At 38.8% G+C, this 26,084-nt stretch overlaps 1 protein-coding gene across 1 annotated transcript in view; it reads right to left on the reverse strand.

The window, feature by feature from the left end:
- The window catches only part of SLC10A7 (solute carrier family 10 member 7), a 125,560-nt gene that overhangs the window by 83,256 nt on the left and 16,220 nt on the right, over positions 1 to 26,084 (reverse strand). The window lies entirely within an intron of this gene.

Here is a 26,084-nt window from a genome sequence, read left to right on the forward strand (position 1 = left end):
AAGAGAGAAAAGATAAATATCAGCAACGGTAAAATAGCTGTAGTACAGGAATAAAATGTCATTCCTTGGCCCAATAAGCTATTAGAGCCTCCAAATATACACATACACAGACACTGGTAGTCAAAGTTAGCCACGACTTAAAAAATTGCCAGTGGTCTGTAACTTATGAAGACTGAGAGGTTCCAGTTTATGAATTCATAAACAATGTGCTGAAGCAGGCAAAAGCAAGGGGGAGAGGAAAAATCCTTGCCAGAGGACTTAAAAGGAATATCTACAAGAACGAGAATCACAAGACTCTTGGTCGCACTAATTTTGCTCTAATTTGCTTTTGGATATTGACCTATTGATTAAAATAAATACAGTCTGACTGAACTAAAACAGTGCATTTTCATAGGTTTTTAACAGCTTTTTTTTTTTAAAGAGATATCAATAAGGCAAGCAAAACAACTTAATTGTTCATAATAAACAAGTATTGACAAATTCTAACGTTTCTGCAACTTGACCAGCAAATTTAAAATATGAACAACAACAAAAAAATAGCAAAATTACAAGGCCAAAAATGTCTAATCATTACTTTTTACTTCATAGTCTTTTAAAATAAGAAAATAAACAATTTTGGAAATGACCTTAAAAGCCTTTATGCTTACCTAAATATCCAGGAAATACAAGGTAGCAGTATTATTTCTTAACATTAACTCATTATTTTCCAGAAAGTTACAACTTGAATCTTGAAAAGCTTCCCCCAATTACCAAGAAAGAACAGAAACTCTTGTTTGGCAGCCAGTCTGATGATGAAAAGCCACAAGGCAAAGGTAAGAGGAAAGGGGGGAGGAAAATCTACCATCTACATGAAGATCTAGAGCAGAGTCAAATTAATCACCTTGGACATTTTCAGCCACAGATTAATAACAAGTGGATGCTAGTGAGTTTAGCAAGTTTGAATAAAGTCCAAATTCAGGGTAGGAGCCGTAGCTGAACCTGCCTTCTGCTCCATAAGAGGATGCAATGAGAGTGAATGGGTAATGAGATCCTTGGCTCCAGAGAGCCTAGCTTTCTTATTCAAGTTCATAATTAATTCAAAGCTTTGATAATTTCATTAGATTCCTCCTCTGCTCGCCCTATCAATAAAAGATGGCACTGGACCGCAGCTCCTCAGCGGCCCAAACACAAAAACAAGCGCAGATTTGGAAACCTTTGCTGACTTGCTCACTAGCACAGACAATGGCATATGGCACTCCATGTTGCGGAGGGAGCGGCTCAATAGATACAGCTAAATAAAACATTATAGTTGACAGTTGTAAACTACAGCAACATATTTTAACACCTCTTTCTCATCAGCATTCCTTTTTTGAACATGAAAAAGCGGCACAAGTCCAAACAGCTTCTCTTGCCAGAGATCACAGCTGAAACCAAGAGAGTACTACTTAAAACAATTCTTCAACAAGTGTGAATTACATCACGATTTTTTAAACTTGCATTTGAAGCTGTACAGATAATGCTTGCATGTGGCAAAAGAGAAAACATCACAGTCATGCACACAAACCTATGGCATGTGATCAACTTCAATGCAGGAGACACCCTCAAAGGTGTCTTTTGTTAACACACCCCTCTTCCAGATACTATCATCACTGATATAAAAATCAAACAAACAACAAAAAACATACACATAACTAATCAAGTTAGTCAAACCTAATTTGAATTTGTTGAGCAAGTGCCATTCTTTTACACAGGCTGCATGTATTTGTTCACTTCAAACTGAGGACAATGCACAGAGCCCTCCTGTATTAGATTCTGCCTCTGAATCCATGGAGGAATTTAGACTTTCAAGTGTACGTTAGACCTCCTTCCTTGCAGAACAGTCTTTCCTATATAAAATAGTGTAAATCAACAGTGCGGATCTGAAAGCAAGCAGCATCTGGGCTCCACTTCTGCACCAGAAGGCTGGGAGAAAACTTAATGGTCCCCTCCTCCTCATGTGGATTTTGTGTGTGGAGTGACAGCTATATTTCTGTCTGCCATAAAGAACCATGTCTCTCACCCTCCTCAGGAAAAGAAGCTGGTAAAGTCCACATGAAGTGGATAGGGAGCAAAAAGAGTCCTTTCCTCCCTCTCTACCATGCAAAAATTACCTTCATTTTACAAAAACACCCAGTGCTATCCCAGCTGGATCCAGGCCAAGCTCTGCTTACGGTGCAGGTGAGTCTGCTGGACTACGTCAAACGAAGCAAGAGGAAGGACTTGCTAGACAGCTCTGAGCCTTTTTGCTTGTCATTATAACAATACACCAAGAACAAAGCAATAGTTGGGAAGAACTGATGTACTGGGAGGACTCTGTGCATTGAAGCTTTAGCCACACCAGTGGCCATCAGCCCTGATTTGAAGTTCAACAGCAGACATGAAATCTTCCACTTAAATCATGCTGTAATTTCTCTTCTCTATCTGGCAAGGTGGTAAAGAGAGGAACTAGCTGGGTCTGGTGGTCTCTTCTTGCCTTGACATTATCAATCTATAAACGAACTTCTTCACTTCCTTCCTTCCTGAACCATGAGGCAGGTTTCTGCTTTATATTTTCAAGCTCTAACAAACAACAATCAGAGACATATTTTTGTTTCAAATAGTCAGCTGGCCTTGTGCAAAAGTCATCATTCACAACTGGTTGGGTTATACTAGCTTGCCTTTTCCTCTTCCCTTTCTGCAAGAAGTCAGCAACTGACCACACTAGATGACTCTAGGCTCACTACAAGACAAAAAGACCAAAAATGAAGCTACCCAGATGATTTTGCCTTACTGAATGAGCATTTACACATCTGACTATATTTGCAGGTTTCTTTAGATTTTTCATTTCTTGCAAAATGGAACTAAATTTCTCACACACACAAGCCTGGGCCTTATGCTTGTGATTCTCGTTGAACATGAAACAAAGAAAATTGAATCAACAGTTCCAATTTGTAACTAAAGGTACCCAGTAGCGTGACCCTGTAGACTTTAACCACGCAGCACTTCCAACTCTGTACTACCAAGGGGGATGATATTGCCCACACACCTCATGACGCATAGTCAAAATTAATTCATTGCTTGAAAAGCACTTTGCAATCCTTAGAGGAATGCTTCAAACAAACATTAGTGCTGATGCATGACACTAGTGTCTTCATTTCCTTTTCTATTTGAAAGGCTTATTAGTCACCACTATTGTGTAACTTTTTACATGTTTGCTCCTTTTGCTATAAAGGATATCAGTCTACCTGCAGTCACCTTAAATAAAACAGTAACATGTGAAAACATTTGGATATCATTATAAAATTCTAGAATTCAGAATTGCATGTGTTTTCAAACTGTCTGTTGCACTTTCTTTTAAAATCAGGGATTGTTCTCTCTAAAATCAATGGTAAGAGCCTTTCACAAGATAAATGCATAACCATGTACTTAAACGCAAGGTCAGACCCCTTTTAAAGCAGCAGTGGAGATAAGCAGCCTGTGCTATTTAGACCAATTATTCAAGTTTATATCAACTCAGAGAGAACAACCAAAATACTGTCAGCCCTCTAACAGCACTAGTACAGAAGAGTATAACTCCACTTGAATTTAAAATAATAAGCCATACAGCAAACAACAAATTTACTCAGTATTAAATGGCTACAATTTCAGTCAACTCAGTACATCACTAGGCTTGAGGAAATTCTCTTGCTGCTCTGCTTTTCCTGGGAGGATTGGCCAGGGTGGAAAGCTTTCATATGAGAAGGAATCAGCCCATCTCTGAGTGAAACCTGATTTTGTACTTGGCAATAAGTCTTCTCTTCCCATACCTGGGCCTACTGAAAAGCTCCATTCCTTTTCATCTCCTATCTTATCTGCCTGGAACATGTGTACAGCAAAACAGTAAGAGCAAAAAAGATCACAGACAGGCCTCAAAGCTACAAAGTTCTGTCTAAATAGGAGAAACACACACACACACACACAGACACACACACAGAGGCACAAAGGGCCAAGCGCTTCCCATAGGCATGTATCCCAATGCAGCAGCAAGTACCTGGTGCCTGCAGCATTCAGGTATATCTGATTCATCAGCAAATCAAGCAAGCTAATGTTTTGACAGTTAAGTACAGAACACATTCAGCTTCTGGGTCTTGGAAAGTTGGGATGCTCTAGGTTTGTTAATATTTTTTTTCCCCCCCGCTAGGCCAGTAATACTACAGTTCATATGAACAATTAAAAAGACAAAACCAATGACATTTTATCATTACCGACAAGATTCAAGTGAAATGGCTTTATATAACTCAGCTGGAACTAGTGGTTATTTTTACTGCAGAGGCACAGAAAGACAGCACTACCTCATAGCTTTACGCTTGGACCACATGAAAAAGGAAAATATATATATGTATTTTTGGCATCATAGTTGTTTCAGCACTAAAAGGTCTGACACTTGAGTGTCACTTGGCAGCCCTGGGGCAGGCCACCCTCCTCCCAAGCACAGTCACCTGGGGCTCCAGGGCAGTCCTGGTGCCAGGACAGGTCTCAGAACTCGCCGCGCACCTTGGGACATGTGGGGCCTTGGCCACCCCTCTGCAGCGAGGCCCAGCCAGGCCACAGCCACTGAGGCAGGGGAACCAAACATCTCCAGGCGAAGCAGCTTGGACGTCACATAAGGCTGTAATTACCAGCAGTTTCAGCATCACCATTTTCAGACATGCAGTGGCAGGATACAGCCCAGGTACCAAGAGGAAAGCTAAATATTCCACTTAAAATGCACGACACAGTGAAGCAGAGAGAAAAACCCACAAGAATATAAAGATCTGGAAAAGACAAGGATCCTGGCAGAACTACTGCAGGGCTGCTCTGGAGAGGTGAGAGAACAGAATGGGGTAGTGTAACATTTTATAGTGTCCAGGTTACTAGCACAGAATTTAACAGACACATGTCTCCTTTTGATGAAGAAATAAATAGGAAAAAAAAAAAAGTGGGGAGGAGGGACAAGGATAGAAGGAGGGAAGAGAGCACAACACTGATCACAACACTGATTGAAGTGATGGTAAGGGCAGGAACCAAACAAAAGAGGGACTTTTGTCACCCCAATTAAATCAATGTAAGTCAGAAAAAGTGGAGGAAAAAAAGATGTCAGAAGTAGCTTGAATGAACTGGCAGAGTCCCTTTAAAGGACTCCTTCGATCTATTTAAAAATAAAATCTCAAGCGAGTGCTAGTACAGCTCATGTCTTAACTGCTGTTTCCATTAATAAGATGTTACAGTTCTGTAGAAAGCCATTTGCCACAGAGCTGTTCCTGCAAACAGAATATAAATACACCTAATAAGGTTTAATCTGTGTTGCTGTTCATAACTATTCATCTGAGTTCAGACAGGAAAATATATATATATATATATATATATATTCAAATTCCTGGTTTTGAGCATTAAATTGAATCAGGTGTCCTCTTCTCTTAAGAAAATTAAGTTGCTTTTGTGCAAGAGTGTTTTAATGAGAACAGAGCCTGCCGACATTGATAAATGGGAATGACACCAGAGAGAGCATGTAAGCAGGACAATATGTGCATGTTACAGTCTTACGGGCTATTTTTCACTGACTATCCTGAATGACTTTGCTGTTTCTTAAGGGGCCTATTAATCTCAAATTTAGTTATTACACAACGTTTATTTGAACATATATTCTGTGGATGATGACAGTTAATAAAGGAAATCTTTTACAAGCTGTATTTTTACATATTGTTCCAACTGCAACTCCCAGTCAGTCTACTCTATTGATGGAATAACCTAGTTATGATGCAGCTTTAAAAAAGGCATATATATTCAGATTCCTTTCTAAGCATATGGGACTCTTAAATAACTGTTAAAATGCATATAAAAATCCTGCTACAGCATAGCAAAAATAAAAGAGGAATTGTTAATTTCTCAACAAAACCTCTGACTGCACAGAGGCCCCCTCAAAGGCAAAATACCTACCTTTTTAACACTTCAGGATAATCTTTGGGAAGCATAGGGACCCCTGGCGACATATATACATTTCATATCGAATTCAACAGGAGTTTTAATACACCTGCCCCCATGTGATATATATGTGATCGGCCCTGCAACAGTAGTACTTTGTGGGATAGGGAGGCCAAAGAAAAAATTAATTTTGAAAGAAATCTCATAAGAAGGAGCTGTTTCAAAAGTCTCTTAAAAATACTGATTTAATCTCATTTTGCAGTGAAATGGTACTGTTTGAATAACCTTTTCCTGTCTCTCAGAAGAAAAATATATATATACGGAGGGGATTACATTTTTATCCACTATCACATTCCCTGACGTCCACCATATTTGCTGATTGTGAAAAAGATATCACCTAATTCCCAATCTGCCTCTAGAGCCATGCTGAATGATATGAAAACATTCCTTTATTTCAACAGTATTCAATAGCCATCAGTTTTATGGAAATGATGCTGAAAAGGCACCAGAAAATGAACACATATCAACTGATATGCTGTTTGCACACATTTCAGCAAGGGAATGTCATGCAGAGACCAACGTCCTCTGAAAGGCTGGCTGAGCTGTGAGTGTGAAGCTGTGCACACTGCAGATTTGTTCCGTGCTGGAGGAGCTTGCTGCAGCCGAGCGCGAGTTTGCATCGCTTCAGCCACACACAGGGTCTAGCACAAGCAGGGCAGATACGAGCTGGGACCCCGCCGGCCGGCGACCTAGCCAAGTGCTTCCTGCTGAAAACCATGAACGTTTATGCACCAGCCTCCAAACTTCTATTGATACTTGATGGGATCTACAGACTAATAACAGCGAAACCATGTTGAGTAAAAGTTGGAAAATGACACTGACCTATATGGCTGGATCATTTTACTTCAGCTAACTTCTGTTAGGAAAAGGAATAAAAGCAAAAGCCTTCATAACCAGTATCACAAAGATCACATATACTAAGCCTGGAGGGAAAACCCACTGTAACAAGTTGGAATTAACATTTTCTAGATGAAAAAAAAAATACAAGACTTGATTTCCTCCTGTACAGGAGAGATATTTCACAAAACACAGCATGTAGCTGCCGCTCAGCACTAAGCTTCAGCCCGCTTTGCCCTGCGCCCAAGCTGCACCCGCACAGGGCACCCACGAGGCCATCGTGCTGAAGCCATGCGATGCCTGCAAGCCCTGCCAGCGGGAAGGGCCTAGCAAGGGCCTGTGCAGAAACACAAGCATAGGCAACACACACCTCCTGCAACCTCACATCTATCCCCACAGGAGGCTACGGCAAACAGATTTCCTCGCCTAACAGCCATTGTCTGCTTCCTTTTGACAGTTAGAAGTGCTGTCAGACGAGACAGTCACCAATATCCTCACTTGATTAAGAAAAACGGCTCACTTTTTTGGTCCTTGTGCAAGGCAGTCCTTGCAGAGCCGCACTCCAGGCCCAGGGGTGCCCCGAAGCTGTAATTTACCTTCCAGCTCTGTGTCCTCCCAGCAGCAGCAGCAGCAGAGAACACAAAAGGAAACTTGTGTGTAAGACAAAAAGTGCCTTCCAGTGCCGGCTCCTGCCTTGCTCAACCACCTGAGCACCTACAGTGCATTCTTGAGAATTGACATAAAGAGAGAGAGGCGGTTTCTCTTTTCCCTCCTCTACTTAGAGTCTCTAAAAGTAAATATTAAGGTTACGACACAGTGCCAGTGTAAACATTTCAACAAGCAGAGATTTAAAGCTGACAGACTTGTAACAACACAGACTCTCATACTGAATGCATGAGATCTGATACATAATATCTGCAGACTTCAGGATCTAGCATCTGATCTCCTCCTCCATAAATTTCATAATGCTCTGTCATGCCAGGAGGCTCTAAGCACCCAAGAAGACATACACACAGTGCTCCTGTATATACACACATATATTTTTTCCACCAAAAGGGCTCATTTCCATAATTTTCCTAGGCACCAGGACAGGTGCCTAGGAAAGAAGTAGTAACTTCTTCCCCCTCTGCCCCAGCGCTGTAAAGTGCCTTAGCAGCACAATGGACACCAGAACATTAGCTGGACTGTGCAACACAATTAGGGCTAAAAAAGGAGGAATGTAGCCAGTTGCCAATGTTTCACAGGAAAACTACCCACAAACTTTATTCATAGCTCATGTTTGTTAGTGACTCACGGCTTCCTACCTTTGCAGTCCAGATGCTCTCTCGCACCTGAGCAAACAGGATTTAATAAAGGAGAAGGAGCCGAACAACTGTCTACAAGTAACTGCACCAACCTGATGCTCTCTTCTGGTCAAACATTTCATAACTGAAAGCAACTTTTTCCTAAAAAAAAAAAAAAAAAAAAAACCTACGGTAGAAGGTATCCTCCAAAGGATACACAGCAATAACAACCTCCCAAACATACTTTTATTTAAGTTCACATTTTCTGAGATCTTAAGCTGTGATAAAAACACTTAAAGGTCTTGTCCCCTGATTCTCCTGGAGTCACATCATCCATAACATGATTAGAGGTCTAGTTAAACAACACATCCCACAACTCCAAGGACTATTACTTCCCTGCTGAAGTGAAATGAAAGCACAAGGCCACTTTTTAAAAGGTGCCCTTTGCATTAACTGTAAGACTGTGCCTGCACCACTGTTTTTCTATAAATATCCCACTGTCATATTTGCTTTCTGGGCAGTTAGAGGTAGAACAAGACATTTTAACTATTATGTCATCCAAACCTGCTTAACACGGCTCTAATGGCACTGTTATTATAGCCCCTGTCACTCCTACCGCTGGGTGCAGCGGCGCTATTAGTGCAGAATGCCAAGGGCTGGGAAGAACAACATGAGAGTATGGGGAGGCTGGCCCAGGCAGCAGCTTTACAGAATAAAAGATCGACTGATCCACTGCACAGATCCAGGAGTCCTGATCTCTGGAGCTTATGTCACAAGTGCCACAGATAAAAGATTCAGAGATTTTCATTCCATGCTAGCTACGGCAAATGTCTGCCATGAAGAAACACATTTTGCTTTATCTTTTTTAAAACTTGGCCTGAGGTTAGGCTATACCGTATAGCATTGGAAATGCACTCTTTTACAAGTCCAGCCAAAGCTCTGGATGCTACAGTATTGTAACAGGGGTGGAAAAGGAGACAGAGAAAAGAAATATACTATGAGGACAAGACTAGCACTAGAGCCACTGCCAAGAGGGAAAAAATAAATCTCTATGCATGCAACTGCATTAATTTAAATGGTGCTCAAATGCTACTGTAATTTAAATTAACTAATTAAGTCTAACCAGAAGTAGTTTTTTCACCATTTCATCTTGGCATTTTATTGTTTCCAGCTGAACTGCTCGGATGCCCCGTGGACAACGGCCTCTGCCCCTGCTCTGCTGTCCCCCAAGTTGCAGCACAGTTACTAAACTCATGATGCGCCAAGGTGGTGCAGCCAGGGAGCTTAGGCCATCAAGGGAAATGAGGGTATGCAGCACCTACGTTATAGCAAATATGATATAGATGTCAAAATGATTTGTTTGCCAAACTGCAAAACTGACCCAGGTTAACCTGACCTGAAACAACTATTTACATAGAGATTTCCCTGAAAGAAATATGGAAACATTTTCACAAAGGCTAAGTTATACACACAGGATAGTGAAAAAAGAATGGAAAATTGCCAGCTGAACATGTTTTGTAGGCCAGCTTCCATGTTACTAGTTACTGAAAAAACAATATGCATGCCAAATATGAGAGAAAAATAGGAAATTGGTGATGGAGAAAAAAAAAAAACGAAAGAAAACAAAATCCCTCCCCAAACTGGAACACATCTCTTTTGTACTGTGGTCTCTTTCCCCGCATTTTGAAAACATTTTTTCCCTTGCTGATAAATTGCAAAGGCAAGGCCAAATCATTCTGGTTTTCAAACAAAGAACTCCAAAGAGAATTCAAGAAAGAAATCTGTAATGCTGTCTCCAGTACAAGGTTCCAACACATTCACTGCTATGGATACCCTGTGACTATAATTCATCCTGGGCACTGGAAGAGGCATGGGCTGTGGAAGAAATGTATTTTATCATGCCATCTAAGCCCAGTCATGCCAAGTTAAGTTTGCAGAAGCAATCTAGATACAGAATTCATTGCTACTTTAAAATACTTTAAGATGCTCTGTGATATAAAAACAGCACAAAATTTTGTAAAACATGCATCCAAGACTACCAGGACAAAAAGTGCAAGAGGTGCTAACTATTCTGCACAATAGAATTGATCCAATCTTGATTCCAAGAGGGAGCATCCTCTTAATAGCAATGCAGAATAGCAGAACATGTGAACACAGAACAGAACTAGGATATGCAAACAAATGTGCAGCTTAAAACAAACAAAAATCAAAAAACACTTATACGCTGCAAGAAATCAAAAATAACAAGATCCACCAACCTCACAAAACAGTCACCACTTAGTGAATTTCAAATCTCATCTGCTCTAACATCATAACCACTATATCTATGTAGCCATCTCCTCCTCTTACGGAAGTATCAACACAATTCAGACTGATATACTTATCTACAACACGTGGAAGGATCATATCAATACTGTAAGCTGTAATGTAGCAACATAGTGGCAGAGCATGAAACAGTAATCAAAGTTCTGAAAAATACACCACTGTCAGCATTGTACACCGGTACTAGTGTATTATAGCGCCTTGGTATAAAATAAATCAACATAAGTGCCTGCTTTGGTAAGCACTTCAAATGCAGTGCACATCAGCATCAGGAGGGGCAATGCACAAAGAAACAACTCAGAAAAATGGGACTTGTAAATAACAACTCAATTAGCAGGTTCATATTACTCATTTCCTAATAAATTTCCTCTCTGCACCTCTAGGAAAACCCTCCTCCAGCCCCCTCTCCTTCATTTACATATCTGCGCAGGCCTGCTCTTTTTTCTTGGGAGCCCCTTTGCCCTTTCAATCATGAAGTATATTACTCCACTGTCAGAGCAAAGCAGTTCCTAACAACGGGGAACCCAGCTGGGACGGGGAGAGGGCAGCAGGCTCCTGCATTAACATAATAATCCAACTGTGCTCCCCCAGGCCCCGAGGGCAGACAGCATATTAGGCAGCCCTCCTGCGCAGCCCCTCGCCCAAGCTGCCTCATCACCTGCCTATCAACCTGTGGCAGGCGCAGTGAGCGCGCACGCCGCCTCCCGCCAAGCCCCTGTGCCCAATTTCCTTGCTACAAAAGGCATGCATCCATTTTTTCCACAGCTGTTCAGTGTACCCAATGCCTGCCCTTGTTTGTGATTTGAACACACCTTTCTGCGCTACTTGCAGAGCAGCGAGCCGCTGCCTTCCAACTTCTGAAAGGGGAGGTGTTTTAAAGGGAGGTGCTGCTGCAGTCAGCGGGAACCAGACCTTGAAACAAAATTTCAAGCACAAAGTGCTGCTTTGCGGATGGAACTTGCAGCCCCACGGATCCTGGGGATTTCTCAATGAGCAAAGGAGGCAGAAAAACAAACTAGCAAAAACAGCCTTTGTTATTTCTGTGCTGCCTCCTCCAACAAAAACCCATCCAGCATTTGCTGCTGCTGTTTGGGGGGTTTTGTAACACTCGAGAACATCCCGCAGCAAAGCTCTTCTACAGATCATGGCACAAGGCCCGTCAAACAGGACATCGCTACTGATCAAGGAACAAGATCCAGGACAAGTTCCCAGGCATACAAATATTTGTGTTAGAAATTGTTCTAGTACAGCTTTTAATTTCATTAAAATATGCATTTTCAGCAACTCTCCGGTAAAATATAATGGGCAACAGATATCTAATAAAAGCTTACTAAAATCATGTTTTGTGGACCACACAAATCCAGCTTTACTTGTTCACTTGCAAAGAAAAATTTTCCTAGTCTTATTTTTCATTTATCTAACACATTCAAAGAAGGAAACATTCACAAGCAATTTCATATTTTATTTTAAATGTATGGTTAAAGTGTAATATCTGGCAAACCATGCAGCAATAGTCTGTCAGAGAATGACCATATAAAATAATGCTAACTGTGTAACTTAAATATATTGGAATGCAACTGCTACAGAAATTTTGCCTCTTAACAGTTATCTGCTAAATACTGGTAACAAAACTATGTATCATGAAAATCCTGACACTTTAAAAAATGCTTTACAAGGAAATAATTTGCAGAGCATGGACATTCTCTGCTGTTAGCACAGTCACAAGAGCTTGTTGGCAACATACGCCTCAAAACTGGGAAGGGGGGTGCAGTTAAAGAGCTCTCTGCCCTGAGTATATTTCATGTCGCAAGAGTTACAGATAAAACACCAGGATAACCTAGAGGGTTACAAAGCTATCACTCTAGAAGATTTCAGATACCTACACCATGCCCTGATTTGGACTTTCAGGATCTGCAGTTTGGAAAAACCTTGTTAAATATCTCACAATCCTTTTAATATGAAGTTCATAGTGCTAATAAGATCTGCTACACCTGCTGACAGCCACAGGGCCTAGAAAGCTAAACAACATCAAAAGAATGTGTTACCCTCACACTTCTTTCAATGCTGCTCCCACTCCCCACAACTGCTGCTTTGAGAGGAGCAGGACTGATGAGGAGGTGCACAAGTGGAGTGAGGAGAGTCAAGCTGCAGCTCTGTATTGGGAGACGCAGACGGGAGGCATACCTGTGTCAAAAGCAAAAATCTAAGAACACAAATTTTTTCCAGTCAAGTCAGTCTTCTGGGTTTCCTACTCGAGTTGAATGTTTTAAAGAGAGACTGTCAGGACGGAAACAAATAAATCAATTTAGTCCTTTAAATTACTCCAGGGATCTTTTCCTCACTCACTGCTAGCTTAAAAATGTCCCTTAGCATTGTTAAATATGTATAATATAAGCAATACATTCTGAGCATTTTTGGCATAACCAGAAGCTCACGTCCTTCCACCTAGACACACATAGCATTTGCACACAATAAGATCACTTCATGCTAAAAAAAAATTGTGGCAGTCATAACATAGACAACAAGTCATATAGTCATGTCCCTTATAACTACATTTCTTTACTCAAAAACTAAGAAAAACGGTTCTGAATCTTCAGCTCTGCAGTGATAGTCAATACTATGATTTAGTAAAACAGACTTTCTACCCATAACCTTGATATTTTCATCCAGAGGATAAAATACGTCATAGGTTACAATCAGATTTCTCTCTCTTCCCCAGGAGCTACCCATTTAAAAGCATTACAAGCATTCAAAGCTAGCGCTTACAATCTCAAGTCTGTTATCTTGGAATATAATAGAAACAGAGGTTAATCATTAAAAATATGAATCAACATTTTATTAGAAATATCAATGCAGAGGAAAAGCAGTGATGTGAAGAAATCCTACTGCTAGGATTAGATCTGAATTCATTTTAGATAAGGAAGCAATGATCTAAAACCACTATCCTGACAAATTACCTATTCTTATTATTAACATAATTCTGAATAGGAATAACACTGGCCATAAGTATAGCGTATCCACAAAAAAAAAAAAAAAAAAAAAAAAAGCTAAATTCTGACATTTCTAAGTGATTATGATCAGAAGGATGAAGATGGGTTACACAGTTCTGCTACTATGAGTATATCACAATTATTTATTTTCATTGACGTCTACTTCTGCAGCAGAACCAAAAAGAACAAATAGTTATACTAGACAGGACTGTACCTGCAACAAAATGTAACCAACAAAAGGGTTAATTAGGGATACAAATTTCCTCAGACTGTTAATAATGGGAATGACACATAGTATGTGCCCATAAGTAATTCTCAGGTATCTTTGATCTTCAGCCCCAAGCGATTACTGTTGCCTACCATACCCCGGCCTCTGGGACACTCTCAGAACCAGACATCTGGCTACTTTGTTGTTTTAGACTAATCTCATCCCAGGAGAGCCCAAGAAATGACACCAGGCAAGGAGGGTCCTGGCAAGGGAAAAAACATTACAGTATCAGCAGATTTTTGAGTGGACTAGAGTATCAAAATTGTCTTCAAATTTCTATAGGGATCTTGGGGCTTCTCTGCTCTCCAGATCTGCTTTCATGCAGAAAACCAGGATACACGTGATCCTATTTTTAAAAACTGTTAATCACTTTGGAGAAGCTAATGAATAATAATCCAGGAAAGAATGCATGACAAAAGAAAAGAGATGTAAAATAATGCAAGAAACAAGTGCATTTAATGCAGTCTCTATTGAAAGGTCAAAACTCCACATGACCAAATAATATCTTTAAAACCCCATGAAAAAATAACTCCAACATCCAAACACGTCCTTCTTAACCACAGATTTTGGCTGCCAACAATGTTACCACTAAAGCACAATGCTGACAGCAGCAACATCACCCTAGTGCCTGACTCCCCACTTGGGGCTTAGGAACACGGCAGCTTACAGTGGGCTGAGCCCATCGGGGCAGACAGGCTGCTAACAAGAGAAAGGGAGGTTTTATTTGAATGCCAGGGGCTTCTACCACCAGACAGCGCCTGGACTTTGTCACATACTCTAGTCTGCCAGATTCCTGCCCTCCCCAAACCAACATCCGTAAGTCAGATGAGATGCGACACTTCGGGCTGAACTGCGGCTTTTAAGCAGGTAACTTGTCGAAAGCCCTTTCCACACCAAGAGGTGCACAGGCCTGAATTGAGCGCACGCTTGCTGCTTACGTTGCAAAGAGAAAGACCCAAGAGCTCTACACCTGCAAGAAACAAAAACCTTAAAAATACACAAGTCTGATACCACAAGCATTATCTCTCAGTCACGTACGTCCAACCAGCATATGAACAAAAATAAGATTCTAACTATTTTCTAAGGGCAAGTCTGTATGCTTTATTTTTCTTTCATTTCAGGGTATTTTAAATATTCTAAACAGATCTTTCAGAAATCTCTGAATAATTTGCCATATTATATTGTATTTGCCATATTGTACCAAACAGAACAAAGTCCTGACACTCCCCTCCCCACACTTGGGAGAAAAAAAAAAAAAAAGAAGAAAAGAAAAAAGTGAAACAGGTGGAAGTAGTTTGAAAATCCCATTATAAACTTTACAAGGAATGATTTTGCTATAGAATTTCCTATCTTTTTTTTCCTCTCCTGTTTCCCACACCACAGATACCATTTTCTTTCAGTCACCACTGCCACTATTTTCTTAGTGGCAAAGGTAATCCTAAATGTTTCCTAACACTTTCTTAACGCACTTGAACAGATAGACAAGGAAGAAAAGAACCTACATTTCACTAGCTCTAGTGAGATCACATGAATAGTCAAAAATTGCAGAACAGTTCCTAGGGCAACAGAAGGATCACACTGCTAAAACATTAAAAGATGCTATGCAGATTTTCTTAAACAACTGCAATAAGTTCTCCTTACTTTCTCAGCAAGCATACCCATTATGAACAAGCAGCATCCCATACATGGATGTGCAATGCTTGTCTCACAAAACACACAGAAAACAACTAAAAGAGTCAATAAAGCAATAAAATACTCAGTAACTCCACGTATTAGAGATAAAATAAAAAAATCATGTGATATAAATATAGGTACCGATCTAAGAACAATTTCTCGTAGTGTGTAAAAGAAAGTCTGCTTTTTGTGGGATCAGCATCTTAAAATACTGCAGTTACAGCTTGGACACGCATATAATAACTTATTTCTAAAGTCATATGGCATCACCATGTTTCCAACAGCAAATAAGCAAATGCTTCAGCATGTAAATACTCCCCTGTTCACATTGAATATTGATTTATGTCCCTAGGTATCCCAACACTGGTAACTAATGCTCTCTTGCATTATCTATTAGGAAATCACAGCTATTGAGGCAGGTTTTCTAACAATAAATAAGAGCTCCCCACAGCCCATTAACAAAACTCAATAGCTAGAAAAATTAGTATTATAGCCCGAGAGAAACATCAACATAGTCACATACAGGCAAACTAAGTATAAAAACAAACACCAGATAAAAATGGTCTTTATACAAAATTCACTGTTAATAATTCTAATCTGGAAATTAATATCTTCCATTTATTTGACACTACAGTGGTGAAGGGTACAGAACAGAGAGATGAAACACCATTTAGGACATTAACAACATAATCTTGGACAACATTTGGAGCTCCTCCAACAACCTGATCAGTCTGTGTCAAAAAGAGTTAATGATCATTATTTTAAATGGCATAAAGTTCAAACACTGATCTCTCTGCAGAACCATTAATCCTACCCCAGTACTGCATTCTAAACAGCACTCTGGAACACACAATGTGTTTGATAGGCTGCATATACAACTGTTACATCCTCTCTCATTTTCACTCCACAACATTTAACAGTATAGCTCTGTAGTTTGTTGCTGACTGTATGCATGACATGCATTTCTTTTAAATTTTGTTTCTACATGTATGAAGGAGAAAGCTTCCACAAAAATACCTTGGATGAAATTCTCTCAGGCTCTGGATGCTCTTACCTCCATATAAAGGGCTCAAGGAAACAGGCTTCTGAATGGATATGTAAGAAATGCGCATTTACTCCACTCAGTAAAGTCCAGTTTCTCATATTGTAATTAAGCATCTCATCAGTTAATAAAATATACATATAAAGCTCTGTCTTCAGAAGCATTCAGTGCCTTCAGTTATGCTGAATTCAGTTATTCAGATAACTGAATGCTTCAGTTATCTGCCTTCACTTTTTTTCATGTCAGAGGCTCAATTTCACTTATTTGAATAATATTTGTAAAAATATAGAAATTAATGTGTTACAATACAGTGGGTAAAAATACAATATTGTGCTTATTTACATAACCACTTCATGCTTTACAGCACCAGCATACTTTTGCAAAAGAAAAAAACAGTTAAGACCAATTAGTGTTGCTGGAATTAGGCTACTGTAAACCACACGGACTCAGTATTCATTTGTGATTCTTACCCAGTCCATTGCTTTAATTTCAACAGAATTGCACCTGATTTTACTAGGGTAAAGGAGAAGAGAATCAAACCCAAGCTTCCAGGTAGCCTCCCTAGCAGCACAGGTGTTCTTTTGCTGGTAGCAGCTGGTGTGCTTTAATTAGCACAAAAAAAAAAAATCAGGTATTTCTTCCTAGTTTTGTAAGAAGGGAGATGGCAAATAATAAAGCCTCAGCCTATTACATATATTCTACAGAAGGAGATAACGTGACAAAATGAATTTCTTCTCTGCCTTGCATCACACAATTCAGAAGGAGCTGAAAGCCTGAAAGACAGGAAATCTCCTCAGAAGTTGCTTATATGGCAGATCTCCATTAGCTTGAAAAAAAATACAGATATGAAAAGTTTCTCTCGCCCCCCACCACTTACAAAGCCAACAGAAACACCCCACAAGAGCTGATAAAGAAACCACACACATAGTCTGCTAGAAGTGTTTCTAAATTAGATATCTACTTCACAAGATACTGTAAAATAAGTTTGCATACAGGGTGAACTGCCTGAGTAAAACATAATCCTAAAAGGTTGAAGTGCTGCCTACTCCTGAGACTGCCGCAGATTTCAGTGTGGTTGTGCATTAGTAAGGAAGGAAGACAAATAACACACTGGAATTCGCTGGCCATTTAAAAGGGGAGAGGAATTAAAATCAATGTTATCGCTTACGCAATGGGAGGACAGACATGATAGGAGGCTTATATAATGGCTATATCATGAAATGGCTTATATCATGAAAAAAACAACAAATTTGGGAGTTGGAGGGGGTGGAGGTGGATTGGCAGGATGGTCAGCAAACTATACTGCTAAGGCAGCAGCGATGTCTAAAGCAAAAAGTACATTTCTAAATCCTGCTCATAGCTCAGAGAGGGCTCAGATCTCTCAGATTCGCAAAGTACCCGGGTTATACAGTGTCTTTAAATTTTTAGATGTCATATTTATATAAATATAAATCTGAATTAATGCAGATGCTACTTTTTTGGAATTTACACCCTCTAAAAAGGAGAAAAATTGTTACCCATAACACTGACCTAACGTCAATGAAATAACTTCCAGATTTTAAAAAAATGGAAATATAAAATGCTGGGAATCAACTAATGCAAAGGAATGAAGTTAGTACGTGGTAAATACTTTGTTGTTATCTGCAGATGAAGATGATTACTGTGAACATTATCTGCTGGGAGCATCAGGAAGGTTTGGAAAAATAAAAGTAGCAAGATGGGCATTTGTTATTCACAGGGTCATGACAGCAGGTCGCATGAAGCAGAGAGGCCCCAGACTGACTCATTTTCAGAAGAGATTTGAGGACAGCAGTTTACAATATTGCACATTTTTCTGGGTACTTAAAAAGAACATCTATTGTTCTGACTTTCGGAGACCACAAACTGCAGAGAATCAGGCTATGCAGCTATCATTGACATGGGTGCTAAAGAGAACAGGAATGTACTAGCATTAATAGGTCATGGAAGTTTGTGACTACACTTACAGAGAGAAATACCTTCCAACTACACAAGGTTGGCTGAAGAGAAAAGGTATAAGAAAGGCCATTGACTAAATTATTAAAATATACACACCTTAGAGAATATAACCTATATCGACAGTCTCAATATAGATATTTTGGACCATTTGGATAATGAAAGTGTAGTAAGTATTTCTGAGATTACACGACATTAACATTATAGACAAAATGTTATAGGATATTTTGAAAGTGACATATGATCATGCAATTTAAAAACAGAAGCACAAAATATATCCATGGGTCAGAGCTGAGATTTTATAGGTAATTTTAATGTTGTCATTTCTTGAATTCTAGGTAACCTACCAAACCAGCCTGTTTCCTCTTCTCACAACTTCTAAGATATCACACACATTGAAAATATGAAAAATATCCCTATAAATATGTTAATTTGAAAACAAAGTAATTTGCTTAAGTAGAAATAAATATAATAGCCTCTCTTATTTGAGATGACTTCCCTAGTTTCCATTGTAAAGCCTTCTATCTTTAAAATTAGTTTATGTATTTTCAAATGAGCTGTAGTATCACTTGACAAAACCTTAAGTAGCTGCTATCTAGAGTTGTAAATCAGGGAATAAATACACCTTTTAACAAACACCTCTTCTTAAGCTACATAAAAAGATTTAAAACAAAACCAACAGAAAAAGAACACTGAAAAAAATGTGTAGAAGTTTAATGGCATGAACACAGGGCTAAACTGACACTTCTGAATAAAATCAAAACAGCTGAAATTTGCTTGTAAATTTAGTATCCTCCACATCACAGCAAATGCAAATATGAAGAGAATTTTTGCCTATGATACCTTAATATTCTACTTTTTGACACAGCACATCATTGGCAAATTTCAGCACTTTTACAAGCAAATAGACTGGGCAGCATAAACGCAGTGAAGAAAAAAAGTGCTGTTACTGAGTGGGATATTTGACAAAACATTTCCACGATGCAGGTACAGAATTCAGGCTCTGTATTTTTGAGATTTCCATTGCTCAATCGGAGAAATGCATGCCCTCAAAGTCTGGAAACAATGCAAAAGGCTGTTGAATAAGCCAACAAATAAATATTCCTTTACCCTAACAGGATGACAGTCTGGGTCTCTAAAAACCTTTGTTCTACTCCTAGAGCTAACATTTGCCCACTTCATACCTACATGACCACTTGTTTCACACTCAGCCCACTTCAGGCTTTTCTGACATATCCCTCCAACATTTGTTGCTTCTGGTTTATGTGGACTGTCAACAAACAGGGACTCTATATCACTACATGCAAGTGTGCTTTGAATAATTCAACAGGGACTGAATACCATTCAGCTTTACTAAATTAAATTTGTACACCAACAAAGAATTATTGTCAGTAACTAAAGAAGATATCAATCAGCTTTCTGAAAGCTGTGTGCTCTGACAAGGAGAGAAAGAGACAAAAAATATTATTTATTATTAAAATATTATTATTGAATATTGTAATATTCAAAATACTACAAAAAAAAGTCTATCATTTAAAAAAGTTTGTCATTTAAAAAGCTAGACTAAAGCTAGATGGTGAATGTAATTCTGATCTTCAGTGTCTGCATTAGTAGCTATAAACTCCCTATCAATACCATGAAAACGGTGAATGTTTCATGCGCTCATATTATGTCTGAGGAAGAACTTTTCAGACTCCATTATGTCCGCCATGAACTTGATCTTTCACCCCTAGTGAAAACTCTCTTATAACTGTAATTCTAAAGTTAATGATGAGAGATTTCATTTACTTTCCAAGCACAGATAAAACCTTTTTGAAATACATTCTCACTGCCATGACCTTGGTCTATGACTTAAGAGTTCACCACATGTAATAATTTATTTTGCCCCATGGGGCTCATTGAGATCTCCTTTTAAAAGGTTTTGGATATGCAGTTGGAGCTGAAATACTCACACTTACGTATCAAAGCATATATCCCTCTATGCACTATAGATATTTTGCAACAATACCAACAAACTCATTGAATTTAGATCATTACAAAATATAACAATGCACTACAAAAGTTCAGGTAAACAAAGCCATCCACATTAGGAACTTGCCATTTAGGGCATTCTGCTGCAATACTCTTTCTAGAACGGAGTTTCTCAGATCCTCAAAATTTCATGGAATTTATATATGCAAGTTGTAAAATTAATTCAGGAGTCATATTTTTGCCCTGTACCAGCTCAATTTAAAAAAAAATCCCCAGGAGAATAGTATATATATTATTATAGTTTATGTGACACATAATTACTAGAAATTGCTATCTAGTGCTATAGTCACTCTACAGATGCTGACTTCTTTGTTCACTCATATATTTCTTAGCAAATATCCCTTTAATATTAAAAATAAAGAAAGTAAGAACCACTGTATATAGCATAACATAAGGGAAACTGGTCTGTTCCCCCATACCTTCAAGTAAATTCCTCCAGAAATAATATCTGCCTTAAATTCAAGCACGGCTTTATTGCCTTGGTCAAAAAGCACATAGCCATGGCCTGCCAGTGCTACGCGTGCACTGACGAATGATAAAATCTCACCAAACAGGAGCACGGCTCCTCCTGGTTGCCTTCTGCCTCGTGCTGTTCCGAGAGCAGCTGCACTTAGCCGGCACTTAGCTCCCTGGGGAGGTGGCCAGGGGCCTGCGGCAGGGCAGGCTTCAGAGACACCAGTGTGGGCTCCGAGAGGTCAGGCTCTGGGTGCAAGGGGACGTGCAATGCCAGGGAAGAAAAGGTTGGAGCCTGGCTTGCGGAGGGGAAGCATATGGTGAGGTACGGAATAGGTTGGCATACATCCTATTTAACACCAAAAGTTCCTCTCTGCCACCATGCAGACAAGCACGCGAGCAGCACTTGGCTTCCAGGGGACTCCCTCTACAGCAGGGCGAGTGTGCCAAGTCCCTTCGGCAATTCTCCTGCTCCTCCAAATTTCATAAATGCTACCAGTTTCTTGCAGGGGCTTCCCACGTGAGCACAGAGCTTTAGCTTCTGCTACAGCTACTCTGAATGGTGCTGCTTTCCCTTCATCCTTGTTAATTTAGAGGTGTGAGAGGAAGCAGTGGATTTTATACAGAACAGGCATTATGTACAGGAGAACACCTGCAAAAATACTAGCTGAGCAAGGACGCAGCCTGCTGCGGGGACCTTAAGCCTGACAAAGCATTTTCAGGAGGCATGGGACTTTTCTTCAACAGAAACAGTTTACCAACACCTTGCCATTTTCAGATTTCCTAAAAAGGTCAATATTTTCAGAAACTGGAGCCTAAAGTAATGATTTTAAATCAGGGAATACTATTGCTCTCCACAAACGCTCTAACAGAAACAAGGATAACAAAATCAAACTAGCAATGCTTCTCGCGCACCCTATCTCCCCTTAAAAAAAGACCTGAAAACAAGTTTGGGTCTGTTTTTTATTTTTATATAAAGGAATCTAGGGTTTTTTTTTTTTTTTTTGCCTGTTCATATAAGGCAAGCCATGCTTGGTATTGCTCTTTTTTCTTAATACGCATGGAATACAAACATTCAACAGACAATTTAAAAGAATGATAAAATCTTCATTATGTCCTTTCATAATCATGACAAAAAGCGGTGAACATTTTTTTTTTGCAAAAGGAAAAGATTTAAAGATAATAGCAAAATTAACTGAATATGCTGCTTCACCTTTTACAAGCACATTTTGCAAGTCAGTAATTTATCTTGCATGTCTAAAATAAAGGAAAATAAAACTCTCAGAAATACTGAATTTATGAGCCTGCTTGCTTTCCTTCTTACATTGTATTACTAGCCAGTCAGCAAACACTTTCATTCATGCCAACTAAAAATATACTTGTGTAGAAACAACAGGAATTCACAAGTGAAATAGTTTTAAATTTAACAGACTAATCACAAACTTAAGAGAGAAAGGAGAAACAATGTAATGCCTTCTTATAAGCCAGTATTTAAAACCTGTACACTTCAAGAACAATAATGCTATCCTTGACTAAATCTACTAAAGATATTGCTATAGGGCATACTGTCTTCCCCATAGACATTTTTATTTTCTCCAACTTATGTGTAATGAGTTGCAAGCAGTCAAATGTAAAAGATGCTCTTTAACCTTCAAAATATTAGCAGTGTTCTATATATTATTATTCAAGTTGGTTTTAGATGAAAATACTGAATTCATGCTATTTCTGTCAAATCAGTGCTGTTGTATATTAACTTTCAGTAGTTTTATAAATATATATTTTATTCACAAAGCTGAGGCCACCAACAGCCGTGATTAACCTTGCAAGGGTATCCCTTTTCATGCAAGAGGGTCTGGAGCCACAGAGACAGACAACAAATAAGGTTCTTTATTGTTCCTTCCAAGAGAGGACGTTGTAGAGTTTCTGCTCCACTGTACTGGTGGTTTAACATCAGCCATAATGTAGGCAATGATTAAACTGCGCACTTATTATTGAATTAAAACTAATATTAGATTAGCACTTGCTTTGTAAGACAAAAGGTGGTGGAATGAAGAACCAGAACGCAACATGTCACCAGGATGCGGCCAACATCCCTACTCAGTGGAAGGAAAAACATTAGAAAATTACACTCTACACTATAAACACAACTATTGGGCAGGCATCTGATGAAATTAAGATTGCATGAGATGCTTCCGTGGCAAACAAGTCTCACAGCTTTAAAAAGCTATCACCTTCAGAATTATCATTTCCAGCATTCCTTGCCATCTAAAAGATGAGCTCTCCTTTGAAAGACTGTTCAGAATGATGCCATAACTCCAGAGGAAGGGAAATTAAGTAAAACACTTCTCTCGTGAAAGAAAATCACACCAGCTCCTTTTTAAATAGCTACAAAGTTTAAACCACAATCGGTATAGAAGCTGATTTTTAGCAGGGCAACAGACCTCATTTCCTATAAACATTTTAAATGAAAAAACTTCCCTCATTTGCTCAGACTGTTAAAAATGCTCATTTTGCATAGCTAACATTTCACACACCATTCCTCTCGAAATAAAGGAAGTTCTTGCCTCCTATACTTTCACACTGAATTAACCTGCATGCAGACCAAGGCAAACAAAAATAAATAAAAAGTTTAAAAAGTTTTATAAAACTCTTAGTTTAAAAGGTGGTTTACATTTTTTGTCAAGCATGAGAGCAAACTTCTCCTGTCCTGGCTTCCTTCTGTCACAAACAGCTTTAAGGGTCAGTGAGTATCTCACAGCAGATGAGAACACAATGTCCCTAGTCAAGCACTGCAGAACAGGGACACCAGGCCTCTGAAGATGCTCTTAAAAAGTCAGTTCTAGGACAGTCAGGCAAACCCAGCCAAGAGAAACATTAGTCTACGAAGACTCCAGGTAGTTTCCAGCCACAGCTTTCGCATTCTGGCATAATTTAAACAGGTTTCTGTGGCTTACTAGATTTGGCAGAGCTACGATGAGCACCCCAGATCTGGGTAGGCAAACATGCATAGGCTGCAACTTCAGTGTTATATCTCCTACAGCAAATAGCACTGTACACTTAATAGATTTATTATCTATTCTTCCACTTCTGTGCTCTACACAGTCTTTACCTATAGCCTCAAACTTCATGTGTGTGTTCCGTGGGACAGATTTTCTTCCATTGTGCTCAGGGATTGAGATAGGGTCCTCACAGCGATGGGCAGGAAGGGATAACAGAAACCTAGATTTTATGGGTTACGTGCAGAAGAATAAAAGGGATAAAATACATACCTAGCGATTCATGACAGTTTAAAAAAATTCTCCCCAATAGATTCCCAGAAGCACAGGAGAGAGGCTATTTCCTTTGAACACCATATGACACATATGAAAGGACCATGAATAGATATACTGGCAACGAGGGACAAACATAAATTGTTTACTACAAGTCTAATTCAAGCACTGATGCCTTTGCGTAGTAAATGAGCTACTTTTCAAAGTTATTGAGAATCAAAAGCTTTCTACAAACTGAATTCAGGAGTTTAGTGGTGAAGTGCTCAAAAAAGGGGATTTCAGAAGCCTCACTACTAATCCAAATTTGCTTGCACTGATTGAAGAGCAATGTTGAATGCTCTTGAAAAATCTCCCTTCCTTTCTGCGCTTTTTTAATAGTGGATCTGTATTAGAATCACTTGCAACAAATGAAAGGAGCACAGTGAGAGAGAGAGAGATTAAAAAAAAAAAAAACAACACACAGAAGGTTCCACAATTGCTTTGGGTTATATAAGACTTGAGAAGGTCAGTGATGAACTCTAGATATGTCTAATGGAGCTATGTGACTGGGACACATTATAGTGATGAAATTCATATTGTAAGTAATAATTTGGGATACTCCTATGCATTGATGGATACAAAATGCACTCACCACTCAGGGAAGAAAAAACCTCTAAGCGTCAATAAATAGTTCAATAAAAACAATCTGCTCAAAGTTCAGTAATGATAAAAGAAAAGTAAACTCTTAGGATACATAAAAATTAGACCGTAATACTAGAATACAGACAGTGAATTTAATAGCACAGCAGCTCCTACGTACAGACACAGCTTATGCTTACAGTTATTTCTTTATATTTGTACATGTACAGTACACACATTTTCTCAGAATTTGTCCTCTGACACCTACATTTTCCAGGGACTTCAGGGTAGTATCTAAGGGCAAAATTAATTACAGTTTCATCTAGAAGTACTTACTGCGTGGGGAAACAAAAGTTATTACTTTGGAGAAGAAAAAAAAAATCACTACAGGCTTTTCCCTTTTACAACGTGAAATTTAAAAGCAATAAAGCAAAATTACTTAGTTGTTCATAAACAAAACCTAAAAATTATCTGTGGACAGTTTAAGCGTAATTTGAAAGTTAAACTTTGGATAACATCACTGCAAGTGTTAGCTTCTATTTAGAGAGAAAAAAATATATTAGGGAAAAGAGTTAAAGCAATAACAGGTATAACTTATCTGAAGATCTTAAACAATCTCGTTTTGTAATATTCATGTGTTACCTTTCCAGGTAAGCACTCCCAGTACACTATACATCAGAGTATGAATCACAAACCTCTAGATCTTGCAGGGTTTTTTTTAAAAAAATTCATTTTGTTTTGAAAAGGTTAATGGGCATACATACTCAGTTCAAAGAACTGTTTTGATATTTTTAGAAAAAAATCAATATCTTTCCTGTAACTTTATAGTGGTGTCCACTTTTTTGTTTAAAAAAAACACTGGGGAATTTTCCATCATTTACTTACAATAAAAACTCCAATGCTCTTTAAAATACCTCTTCAAACTATTATATGTTATTTGTTGTAAAATGTTACTATTTCCCCTTGCTTCTTTTCTACAAAGGTTGGTTGTGCCCCTTTCAAATTTGTATTTGGGTTCTGCTCTAAATCTGCTTAAGAAAAAAAAAGCCACAAATCTAAACCAAAACAAAACAACAACAACAAAAAAAACTACTAGAATTGTTGTTAGATAGCTTCAGAAATACTCTTCTAGCTTTCTTCGTTTTTTACATTTCTATATTCCAAAACCCTAGAACAATTTGTTTTACAAAAGGCCTATAACTATGTAAGTTGCAAAATACAAAACATCACTTGAGTAAGACTACAAGCTGCAGTTTAGCCAAACAAAAAAATTCAATGGTTTTGTTGTATGAGAGAACAAAATAGCCAAAGTACTTTTCAATAACA

This window comes from Tinamus guttatus, unplaced genomic scaffold (genome assembly GCF_059628265.1).
Source record: "Tinamus guttatus ecotype Peru unplaced genomic scaffold, ASM5962826v1 Tinamus_guttatus_pri_ptg000247l, whole genome shotgun sequence".
Classification (NCBI taxonomy): Eukaryota; Metazoa; Chordata; class Aves; order Tinamiformes; family Tinamidae; genus Tinamus; species Tinamus guttatus.